Raw genomic sequence first — 12,925 nt, forward strand, 5'->3', positions numbered from 1 at the left:
AACACATAGGAGAAACAATCACAAACTCGTACCTTATGGTAACGTAAAGTGACCAATTAAACTAGCAGCTATGTTTTTGAACTATGGGAGGAAGTCGGAGATGACCCTTTGCACAGGAATAACACCCAAACTCTATGCAGTAGAGGGTCAGGATTTGCAACCTGGGATCTTCTTCTGCCAAGGCAAGGCGTCAAAACGAGTCAGTGACATTAGAATTGACTCAATAAAGTCATATGAGATTTTTGACTCAATTTGAACTGTTTTTTTTAGCACCAACTCATGAGTTGGTGACATGATAATACATTTGTTGTATTAACTCTTATTCAGATTCAATGATTTCCTCATCACTGAATTGGCAACTCTGTACACATAAATGCAGGGCCTCCAAGCTGGCAGATACATGCAGCTGCTGCACCATAATCATCTCAACTTCATCACAAAATGTTCAATGATTGTATGTATTATTAGTCATTATTATCATAATATAGTCATAGACTTAATATTGTGAAATGTTTGTATTGTTGCAGTTGGTTAACAAATATATTTTTATTATGCAGCACATCTACATATGGATATCTATATCTTGAAACTAATCTCTGTCTCTTTACGGGGCTCTCAGCCTTTTCAACACATCATCACAATGTTTCTCTTTGTCATTCATTTTTACATCCATTCTTAGAAATATTGTAGTTTGTATGGTAAGCCCACTTTCCCACTAGTATGGTGGAGCTGTGGGGGGAGCACAGGTGAGTGGTGCTCTTTAAATGGGGAGCAGAAACTTTAAGGGGCTCAGAGCTTTGTGGCAGAAGTTGAATTGTCAACGCACAGTCACATCTTTGTGGGACGTTTGTTTTCCCACACATTTTTCAAAGTCCACAAGACACCAAGCTGAGGTCCTGTGAAACCCCTCCCACTGCAGTATAACGTCATGGTGTTTTGTCATACGTGTGCTTTACAACAGCATAGAAAATACAGTGATCATGGTAAGGAAGGAAGACTGTTACAAGTTCACAACTTGAAGTGAGAAAGAAGAGATGATTGATGAGCTGCAAGATTTTATTTTAATTTCCATGTTATCGGAAGTGAAACAATAGAGCAGAAGGTGTTGGTGGGACGTTTGCCCACTGCATCGGACCAGAACAGAGTGGGGGCACGTCAGTGCTTTGGTCCAACGGTAAATACTTCCTCAGAGCCTTGGACCATTGCTCCTCAAAACTATTCATTCTGCTCTTTGGCTGAGAAGTTGAGGAGTTTACCGTTTTCCGCATAAACACAGTGGAAAGACTTGAGGCTTAAAGAGAGCAGTGAGGGTGCTGTGTCTATTAGGGTTTTATTTTCTTCACCAATGCCCTTTCCCAAAAATATCCCTCAGCCCATTCTGTCATAAGCACTGTGACTGATGTCCAATGTCCAATCTCTTTTTACGATGTCACCACTTTGCCTTCAGAATTCAATCATTTTGTGCAACTGCAGTGATGATGCATCTCAGATGTCAACCATTCTGTCTCTGACTAAGTGGCACCATTGGCATGGCCTACTTATCTCCATCCTGGATATTAAACAGTTTGGACATTTGAAGCATTTTAACTCTGATGCGCTTTGATGGGTTACTCTTATCTCTTGGGGATACCGGCAGTCAAAGTACTTATGCAGGGATATTTTGAGGTTAAAATTAGGTCTAGCCCTGAGTCTTGACATGAATTACTCACGTTTTGAATAGCTGAATGAGAAAACATGGGCAGCTAAGAAACAGGATGGTACCACCGATTTGTAAGGAACTGAACAGTTTATTTTAGCTTAACAATTATGTAAGAAACATTGACCATCAAAGTAAAATGTGATATTATGCTCTTGAAGACTTTGGATCATCAAACAAAACTTCACATAAGACAAAGATAACCTGCTCATATGACTTATCAGTCAAAATAATATTTTCTTAAATGTTTTGGATATCTGTCTAGTGATTTTGTGAGATGGCCCTTTTTACTCTTTGTGGTCAACAAGTTTCAGGCGAATGTTATTTATTTCCAGTGTCTGTCGAAGTGTTGAATCATGAACATGAACTCTATTGTCACCTCTTGGAGGTCAGTTGTCATTGTCCTTTTGAATTAATTTTGGTCTGCCAGGTTTTCCACTGTTCTTTGTTTTTGGCATTTATGAATAGTGGCTCCCAGTGCGTTCCTCTGCAGTTCCAAAAAAAAAAAAATAGGGCATGGTGTTTTGCTTTGTTGGACGAATTAGCTTATTTCATGTGGTCTTGAGGTATAATCTATAAAGAATATTCTTTACTTTAATGAGATAAGAAATAAGTGATTCCTTTATCCCTAAGTCTGGGAGTAAATAAAAAAATTTAAGAAGAATCCAATTACTTTTTACATATATAAATAGCTTACAGGATGGCATTTTTCCCCATTCATCCTTCCTTTGTACCAATTTATCCTTACAGGGTCCATTACAGTTCAATGAATAAACAACCACTCACAAACTCAAAAAGTTCTTACTGAAAAGTAACACTGCTAATGGCAGTGTAGCTGTGGAGCCCACCTTTTTTCTTATTAAACAAAATTGGGATTTTAAAACTTGCTTTGCATTGACTCAGAGTGTCTTTTTCTCATATAAACATTTATTAGATGACTTAAAGCCAATAAGAGTAACACACAAAATCTGCCTGGGCAAAGCTTTTTCACAGCACTGTTTATGCTTAAAGGAAGTGTGCTTGTAGAAACATTCACCAAACAAACACGCACACGCAAGTCTGTTGTCCAGCCTTGTCACACGCCTCACAAAACAATCTTCCCACCGCCAGCTGAAACATGCGTCTTGCCTAAAATTTACAGCCCTATGCATCTTAAACCTGTATGTTTATTGCCTGAGAAGGCGGGATGAAATCAAATTCATTACAAGGCACTATATCATTCGGCGCTGCCTGCCAAACGCTTTACGTTTGCGCTGCAGCTCAGCTTCATTTTGAGAAAACAGAGCAGGAGGCAACATGGTGTATTTGCTCGGCATGTTCAGTTTCAGGCCCTCTGCGTAATACAAGTCAGGAGAAGGTTGCTAATGAGACTTTTAATGTTATTTAAATTTGTCTCATTTTGTTTCTACATGTTTCACCAACATTAATCTGCGGCAATCTGGTGCATTATGAACAATCCCATACAGTGTAGTTAAGGATGGGAGTAACCATGTTCTTTTTATTTTATTGTATTTATTTTTTTAGGTTTTATTCGCTCTAGAGGTCTTTATTTGAAAGAGCTATGACAGAAAAGAAGGGCAATGAGAGAGAGGGTCGACATGCGGCAGAGGCCACCAGGCCGGGAATCAAACCTGCGATGGTCACGTCAAGGACTAAGGTTGTGCTTAACACCTGCGCCACAGAGTACCACAGCAACCCCACAGCACCCCCAACCCATGTTATCTTTTTCTGACATGCCCCAAGATCTGTATTTTCTGTGATGTGACACATTTGAAACAAACCAGGTGAGAAAAAGAAAAACTTGTTTACATGTCAAGCTTCTGCTTTCTCTCCCTCTGTTTCTCTAAGTTACAGTCCACCTCTCTCTTTTACCCCTCACACCTCTGCATTATGTATCATCTCTGCTTCCCTTCTTCTCTTCCTTCTCCAGGACTTGAGATGATCACACTGAATTGTTGCACAGCATCATGGCTGTTGTCAAGCTTACTGAAAAAAGAAAAAAAAACATTTGCCACATTTTTCTGCTAACCTACTTTTCTCCTCTTAAAATAATTTTTCCTCATCACACATCTCTTGTTGCATTGCATGCCTCCGCCGTCAACCCCTTTTCTTTTACATTTTTCTAGCCTCGGCCAACCTCTCCACCGCACAGCCAAGCTGCAATAAGAGTGACAAGATAAGAGATTGCATTTCTCTGCTCAGCAGTCCGAGCTTGAAAAGGGTGTCATGTTTAAGGAGGGGGACTACCTGACATCACACATCAAACCTTAGTAACATTTATATGGGCTTCCTGTTTCTCTCTGCCGCATCTTGTCAGGCATCACCCTGTTATTGACAGATTGCGGATTAGAGAAGTGGAGGTAGCTTTCAGCAGATTGCTGCTATCTCTGTTTGCTGCTATCTACAGTACAGAGTGCAATGGGACAAACGCTTGAGGAGGCAATAGGATTTTCTCTGCTTGGATAGCTGTGTATAAGCGATGTCAGGTTGTCGCACTGTGCGGACCTGACAATCAGTACACGGAGAGAGGAGGGCCGACATGGACAAGCAAGAGCATGGGAGAGGATGGATAGGCTCACTCCAGCAGCAGTGGATTATGAAGGAGGAGAAGGACAAAAAAATCTGTAAAATGGAAAAATTAAAGGGTGTGTGGAGAGATTTTAAGTCATGTTTAGATTCTAATGTTTTTAACAATTGATGTTATTATTGTTTAATTTTCTATAGTTTTTGTCAAAGATCTTTAAGTTGGACGAAAGCTTAGTGAAAAAAAATGTGCAGAATGACAAAAGCTAAATGACTGTCATTGAAAAAAAGACAAACAAATAAGACAAACCAGAAAAGACTTAAAATCTTTTCTGGTTTTTCAATATTTTCACCACTGGAATTATCACTGTATAGAGTGTATATTTACAAATTTGCAGCCTTTCTTAAATGATTTCTCAATTATTTGCACAGGTTATATTACTGAAAAACATAGGTTGTATTTTCAAAATAAACGCATGCTTAAAAATGCATGTAATGTAATAGACAAAATCTGTATTGAACAAAATTCTGAAAATATTAGTAATACTACCACAACTTGTACCATTACAACAACAGATCATTTTAAACTATAATAGTAGCAATGACTGTGAGGGTTTTACATGCATTAGTTGATGTTAGAAACTGATAAAGTACAAATAAGGGCATATTTTTTACCAACTGAGTTTGAACAGTTCATAAGTAATAAAAAATAATTATAGGCTTTATGGTCAATAATGACTTTTGTTCCTCAAAAGAATGTGTGAGGGTTGCTGTGTTAGTGAATCATTTGAATTTTCCACTTGCCTCTGGTCCCAGCAACTGGCTACTCATTTACAGAGGAAGCGAGGAATCCAAAATTAGCTTTCTTTTTTTTTTTGTTCCCTCAAGTAAACTAAATTGTCACAGTAAGCAGTCACTAATCACAGAAAGTCTACCCATCTATTTTCACAGAGGCATTAACATACAATTAAAAAAAAAAGTTCATTAGAAGGCCATGGGGGGAGGGAACCAACAAAGTTAAAGTGTAGACATTTTTGGGTCTGCAGAGGGTTTACTCCTCATTTGCAATAGACATAGATTGCTCTGCTGTAGCATTTGTGCCATCAATGGTGAAATAGTGTGAAGAGGAGACAGTTGGATAAATATCTTGCTATTTAACACCCAATGCATTGACAGCAACAGTATGAATTAAAATAATATCAGTCTCTTTCAGCAAAATCTGTTCTTTTAGTCAAAAGTATTAAAATATTTCTGTCTGAAGTAGGGTTGTCACAATACAAAAATTTCATGCTCCAATCTAATCTGTTAGGGAAAATAAATTAGATATACAAAATTACGTTTGATATCTTGACAACATTTTTTGGAGGAAAGTGGTTCTTAAAGAGCAAAAAGAATGATTAATTATAACATGACAATATTTTACCTTTGATTATAGCTAAACTTTCAGGCAGACGACAATTCAGTAATTTACGACGTTTCACATTTGATTCAGTGAAATTATTTTATTTCAATTGCTTATCTTTAGTGTACCGCCATGTGCCTCCATTTGTATGTCTATTTGATGACTGATGGAAAATGTATACATTCCAATTTATACAAATACAATTTACTACAAATAAATGATCATTCTAAAATAAATTGTGTTTCAAAGCAAATATGGTTCTAATACATTAAGCATACCTAAAAAGTCAAAATCAAACCTCTGAAGGATAAATACTGGGGGAAATACATTTTTCTTTCATACAATTTATTATAGATAATATATATAGTTTCAAACTAGCAATTGTGTAAAGAATATAACCTTCCCTGAAAGATTTTGACTTGTTAAAATAAACCCCAAAGCTAAATATAAATATCAGACTAGAGCACTTAAGATGGTGAGCTTAAGTCGTGAGTCTGAAATGAAGTGATTTCTTTCAGGAGCAGGGACGTTCACAAATTGAACAGAAGCATAAAAGACAATGATAAAGGGAAGATGAGGTGTAGCATTGAATAAAAGTGAATTAACAGTGTCACCCCTTGGAACACATTCAGTAAGAAAATAGTAATAGACTTGTGTGTCTGGAGAGAATATTTGACATATTAAAGAGATTGTAATATTTCCTAAATGAAAAATATAACTCTGCTATTCTTGGTTCTAATAGTTACCAGGAAATGTTTCCAAACAACTTTAATCAAAGTTATGCCAATCAAAAGGCCTTTCTTCCCATTTTCTAATGTGCCATTTCATCATATTGGTGGATTTTCCTGTTTCAGTGAATTATTCATACTCAGCAGTGGCACTAAGTTACAATGTTATGACTCCTATTCAAAAGGAGCGAATAATAGTTTCACAGCTCAGCACGATGAATATCTATGAAACAAAAGCAAAATTGCCACTGATCTCTCGCCATTATTCACCATCCAGTATTCGAAAAACACTTAGGAGGCCTGATAGAATTTTTTTCACCCATAAGCTCCGGTAAAAGTAAATTCATTCAGAGAAAATGTCAAGAGAAAAAAAAAAAACTAAAAGCTAGAGGAGAAATGATTCTGTGGGTGATGGAATAAGCAACAAAAATCAGCAGCAATAGAGCCACTTTATGTTGATTATGCTGTATTTTCATAAAATACTTTCAAGTTCCTGTAAACGAAAGCTGCTGTCAGACTATATAATGCCACATGAGCTTTCTAGAAACAACAAATAATGTAATAATGACCAATATTGTTACTCACGCCACCTGCATTTATAAAGTCACGGTTTCATGGAGGGAGGTATATTTAATCAACTGACATGAAATCCATTTGAATTTCTTTATTTATTTTTAACCAAAAGTAAGAACATTATTGGATTCAGGTGAAAATGTTACACGGAACATTTTCACAAGGATTTTCTTAATGTCACAATTATTTAATAGTGATCAAATAATGCAAATATAAACCCAGACACCTGACATTGTTTCATCCTGCTGGAGAGGTACTGACTCCAACAGACTGGGATCAGCGCTGAACAGGCCTGGTCACGAACTGTTCATCTGATTCGGGTGTGTTGGAGCAGGGAAGCATCTGAAAGTTGCAGGATGGTAGCTCTCGAGAACTGGACTTGAGCACCGATGTCCTGGTCCAACAACAAATGGGGAAAAAATTAAAATGAGACAATACATACATTATGTCATTGAAATGTATTTATTTTAGCCATTGCTGACCACATCATCAAATCTACATGAACACACAAAAATGTAAACAAACCTACTACTAAGCATCAGCATGCAAAACACAAATTCTCATGCACAAATGCAGAGAGACACAAAGACACACATTCAGAATAACAAATTAACAAGCCAGACAGACAAGCTAAACTCAAAAAGAGCTTGACTATGTAATTGCAACTGAATAGCAGGAAGCCTGTGCAATATAATGGCCACAATTTGACTGAAGGCTGTTTCATTTCAGTATCAAAGTGGCTGTAATGAAGGTTGAATGACACTGGGGAAGGGCACAATAGAACAGATACTGCTCCTAATTAATGTAGCTGATGATAGAAATATGAATTGGATCTTTCTGTGCTGACCAGCAGATGTAAATGAATCTAATAACCGATACATTCTCTGGTTCTTCACTTATTTCCCATTTTTAATTGTGTACTTCGGCTTTGTTGCATATCTTAAAATTCTCAGTCATCCCCCCCTATACATTTCTAGACAACCACAATCGCACAAATAATGCCATGTTTTCTTTTACAAAGAATTTTATATTTTTGAACATTAGTTCTGACTAGTTCAGCATGTTCTTCCATGTTGCTCTAACAAAAAGCTGATGAGATATTTGTCTTTCCATCCTTGCTGGTGGTGTCTCGCCCTACACCCCATTTCCTCTTGGCTTCCGAAAATAAACATAGAGCCTGTTTGATACCAAAAGGATTACCTGAGCAGATGTGACCCTCTCACCTTTGTTCTCCACTGTGCATACACTCCAAATTAGCATTCAACATGCGGAGGAGGAACCTGTCTGATTCATGAACTGAGCTTTAAGTACCAAAAACGCTTTTATCGACAGAAAAATATCAGTCATGTTTGACCAAAGCACAGCTTAAGCCAGTCACTTTAAAAAGCATATTAACACACTCTCTGTCTGGGATCTGACACTATTCATTAAACACTTCCATGGCTTTGCTTTTATTGTTCTGACTCAATGGTGCAACTTTTATTCAAAGCCTATAATTACAGAAAAATATGGGGCAATGTTTGGCTGAAATAATTACAGATGGAAACAAAGATTTATTTTATTCTTTAACAAATCACCATGTAAACAAACGTTACAGCTAGTGATCACTGCTAAGTATCCCTTTATATGGCAGCACAAATACTTAGATCAAAAATGACCTAAGTTTGGTTAGGAAGGACTAACTAGAGTCACTATGACAATTCAAAAGCTATTTATAAAGTCTGACAGCTGGTGAGAGGAGTGATCTTCAATTCTGCACTTTCATGCTTTTAGGACGCAGTAGTCAAATTAAATTTACAATAGCTGAGATAATAAAAGCTTCATTTATAAGCGTAACATTTTTAAATTAAATTAAATTCAACATTTCCTAAATTGTCCCAAAGATCTCAGGATGATCAAAACACAACATGTTTTGATCATGTTTAATGTTCAAATTAAAAGAATTAAAACGTCCTATTAAAAGGATCAACATTCACGTGAAATTACTTGAATGCTAAAATTCAATGTCCTTCATATTTTATTCAAGTGTATCACACACTTGAATAAAATAAACTTGCAGAATCGGTTTTATGAAAAGTGTTTACACCTGCTGATAAATGAAACAAGTGCATTTGATTGGCTGCTACTTTCTGTCTTTAAGGCAGCAACAGTGTTTTTAGTCTTTCACACGCAGCGGTTGTTTGATCTATTTAAATAATTTGCTCGATTAATCACTGTGTTGAGTCTTGAAGTGCTTTGTTCACTAACAAAATAGAGTTTAACAGTAGTAACTTAACTTAATTTTCAACATGTCCATATTTAAAAATCTGGAATTGAACGAGGGTGTACAAACCAAAAAACTATTATTGAGTGTAGAGGAAAATCTTGTTTGGGGCAATCATATCTACACTATAACATCAACTTATGTCAAAGTTGTTGATTGAGGAGTTTTGTGTTTGTTTTGTTTGTTTGTTTTTTTGCTGCTTAAACATCAACTTGTTGAGGTTTCTGTGTAATCTGTACAGTGAACGGGAAATTAAATACTTTTAGAGAATACAGTAGAGTAACTAGTTCAGAATTTAAAAAATGCAATATTGTACAAATTTCTTAAAAAGAACAAGCTGACAAATCTGTCTTGAAAAGTAAATCCACCACTAAAGTTGGACTGAAATATGAATAATTTTAAAAAGAATGCATTATGGATGTATCAAAAATTTCTCAATCAATCATCGAGTTCAAATTTTTTTTGTGATTCAAAGATATTAATTTGCTTAATTACAAAGATTAAATATCTGCAGGTTCTGAATAAAACCCAAGAAGAAACAATGTAAAATGTAAATTCCACATGACAAAAACTTTCAGTGGTGAATTTCAGTGGATTACCTTCCTTTTTAGTTTGTTTTCTTCTATGGGTTTTGTCAGACGATGTAAAGACTGCAAACATTATAAAACGCAGTATTTTGTAGCGCAGAGAGAACTGTCAATACTTTGAAAAGTGGATTTTAAAATTGCTGAGTGTTGCCAAATAAATGTTACTGCTGTAAGCTGTAAAGAGATATTGCAGATGTGGCATGAAAAAGAATGGACAAGAAAAAAAAACATGTATGTTGATTTATCCACTGAAAACTCAAGGCTCTAGGGAGCCCCAGGCTCTTCTGAGACTCTTTCATAAGCTACATACTGAGCTGCTGGGCTTTATGTGTGATGGCCAAGGCAGACACCACAGCTGAAAGGAAAGCACAGAAGAGAAGAAAGAATGTTCTGGTAAATCATACGGAAATTACAATCAAAACATTCCATTGCGGTAATAAGATGTGGAAATGTGACTAGACAAAGTGGTTACGAAGCAGTGGGAGAGTGACAAGAAAGCAACGAGAACGTGGAAACTTAATATTTGCTCACATTTCTTACATCTAACCTTTGAGAGTTTCTATTTGTTTGTTTATTATTTTTGGGACTATTTACTATGCATTTAACACACAGTTGCTGAATTAGAATTTATCTTAAACAATAAACAATTTATCTAACTAATCAAATTCAGGAATATTGAACATCACTTACAAAATCCTTTAGCTCCACAGGGATGAAATACTCCTCAACATAAAGTGAGAGACAGAAAACAAAGCTGGGTCCTGGGACCAAATATCTTGCTACTCAACAAACACGTCATCAGTGCTAACATAGAGGGACAGACAACAATTAAGGCTGACATTCACACCTAAGGGCAGTCAAACAGTCCTGCGTGTCTGTGAGAGTAAACCGGTATGAACTGACCTCAAACAGACACATTTAGACCCAAAGCAAATCATTTTGAGCAACTGATGCTCAGGTTGACAGAAGGCAGAAAAGGATAAGACAAACTGGTAAACACATAAATATAAAAAAAATGGATGGAATTTAGCTGAGTTTGACAAATACAATATGAAGGAAAATAGCAAGAGGAAAATAACTAATAAGAGCACAATCTGTATTAAAAAAATGTGTGCCTGTATATTTTTGGTGGAGACTCTAAAATATGCATAAATGAAGAAAATGTAATATTGCAGTGAATGTGCTCCATGTCAGATGCCTGAATTGTGATCACAATGGTTGATAAAATGGTCTGACAGTGAGACGCCTGGTTTAAACCAGCATTCAGTGGGCAAGAAACTTTATTCAAATTCAGAAATATACATTTCCTTAATTGAGTTTTATGATGGTAGGACAGAAATAGCTCTAATGGTTGTTAAGGAGACTTGGTGACCCCGAGATGCCACTACTTGCTGCAGCAACACATGCTGCAGCAAGTAGCTGTTAAGAATATATGGATGAAGGATTAAGAAAATTTCTTAACCCAGGAAAATAATCCCCTTTGAAGAAATATTAGATATGCAAGTTGTATTTTTTTCTATCTCTTGTGTGAACATTTGTCACTACCTACATTAATTGGAAAGCTTAAAAAATAAATGTATTTATAGCTTTTTACACACCTTTCCCAGGATAACAAATGAGCTAAGAAACTTCATTTCTTAACATTTTAATCTGCTAGCCAAACGATTATTAGACAACCAAAGATTGTAAACACTTTCCTGGTTTCCAAAAGCCAAATGAAAAGCATGACTTAGATACTGAAATCAAGATGATTCAACTGTTTTCATTCACTGCCAAATTCCTAACTGGTTTTATTAGGCCTAAATAAGGATGAAATGCGGATGAAATTACATCAGCGGCTCAGTGAGACATGAACGCATAAGAGATAATAATGTGCGATATTGACAAGGTTTAGTTTTTGATCTTTGATTACTGATTACACAAGTGGATTCTTAACCAGACTATTTCTGTCGAGAAATAGACTTTACGTGTATCCCTCATGTAAGCAATGTGTGACTCATGCTGTAGTAGCAGCAGGTAATGCAAGTCAAAATGGTCCGTATTCAATTTTTCTAATAGCTGCTCCTACTATTCGGAGTCTATTCTTTTCTTAAGTTGCATATTAGAAGGTATTGTTGAAGTCTTGATAGACAGGTACAATGACAATTGCTGTAAATGTACTGCTCAATTTACATGTGGATACAGAGCCATGTTTTCCCTTTCCATTGTACAGTCAGAAAACTCAGGAGTAAGAGAGGAGAGCACTTTAATGAGGAATATTATGAAAAGATAGAAGTGAACATTGTTTAATTTTCATGCTCTTAATTCTCCTGAATTTGCCTTAAGATATGTTTTTTTACCAACCACATACTGTGAAAATGTTCCCACCTCATTTTTAAACCAGCCTCATTGATTTTTAATTTACACATATCAACGTTATCTTTGATGTTCAGAAATGCTAAAATAACCTTTAAATTAAAAACATTATTTTACCTTCTTTCTTATGATAAAATCAATTCTAAATCAAAAACATGTTTACAAGTGCAACTCAGTTAATTTAATCACATCCAAACAGTACATTTATTTTAATTATTCAATTCAAAAAGTTAATGTCAAAAAGATTCTTTACAGACAGCATCGTAAATCACAATGTTGACTTATAAGTACAATCAATGAAAAGTTCTTTTAAATTAAAGAATGACGTGTTATGACACACAACCTAATCAGATATAGACAAAACTACTGACAGTTCCCTACCAAACTGTCATTGACTCCCCAACATTGAGGCAAAGCCAGAAAGAGTGATTGCTAAAGATACCTTCTGTTCACAGAGTGCTGCTTCCGAACATGTTACTGGGAAGTTGACATTAAAGAAAAAATGTGGCATAAAAAGGTTCACAAGTAACAGACATAACAGCAGCTTTGAGAGAATTATGAACTGAAGCCAATTCAAAAAGTTTCACTGCATTCGTTGTTAAGCCCATCCTGAACCACAGACATCATCAGACGTACACAGGAGAAAAGCTGGACTGATGCCCCAGTGGTCCAAAGTCCTGATTTTAGCTAAAAGAAAATATATACACATTTTTATTTCATGCATATTTATCGTAACAACCAAAATGGAGATGCTCATTTTGTTTTCCAGGAAGACATAGCAGTGAGTCAGGTATTGAT

The sequence above is a fragment of the Poeciliopsis prolifica genome, unplaced genomic scaffold (assembly GCF_027474105.1).
Source record: "Poeciliopsis prolifica strain line A6 unplaced genomic scaffold, Auburn_PproV2 SCAFFOLD004, whole genome shotgun sequence".
Classification (NCBI taxonomy): Eukaryota; Metazoa; Chordata; class Actinopteri; order Cyprinodontiformes; family Poeciliidae; genus Poeciliopsis; species Poeciliopsis prolifica.